The sequence below is a fragment of the Globicephala melas genome, chromosome 1 (genome assembly GCF_963455315.2).
Source record: "Globicephala melas chromosome 1, mGloMel1.2, whole genome shotgun sequence".
Taxonomy (NCBI): Eukaryota; Metazoa; Chordata; class Mammalia; order Artiodactyla; family Delphinidae; genus Globicephala; species Globicephala melas.
Window position 1 is genome coordinate 80,556,079 of NC_083314.1, and position 317 is coordinate 80,556,395.

At 64.0% G+C, this 317-nt stretch overlaps 1 non-coding gene across 1 annotated transcript; it reads right to left on the minus strand.

The window, feature by feature from the left end:
- On the minus strand, window positions 1-74 carry TRNAN-GUU (transfer RNA asparagine (anticodon GUU)). The gene has a single exon. It is a non-coding gene; the product is annotated as a tRNA-Asn (tRNA).
- Between the last annotated feature and the right edge of the window lie 243 nt (window positions 75-317).

Below are 317 nucleotides of genomic sequence, written 5' to 3' on the forward strand. Positions count from 1 at the left end.
CGTCCCTGGGTGGGCTCGAACCACCAACCTTTCGGTTAACAGCCGAACGCGCTTACCGATTGCGCCACAGAGACACCTACAAGTCGCCCTTCCTCTCCCCTCCCCCACCTCATCTCCATAGAGAGCAAGTCCGCCTTTCGCAGGACTGAGGAGCTGGCTCCAAGCTTCGGACAACCGGAGACGTGGAGTCGACGCAGCGCGTTCGTTCCGTGGGAAAGCCGTGCGTCGGGCGATTCCGAAGGCAGAAGGGAGCAGAGCGTCTCCGCCGCGCTTTGCTCCACACCCGCCGCAGTTGCCAGCGCCCCGAAGACGCCAGG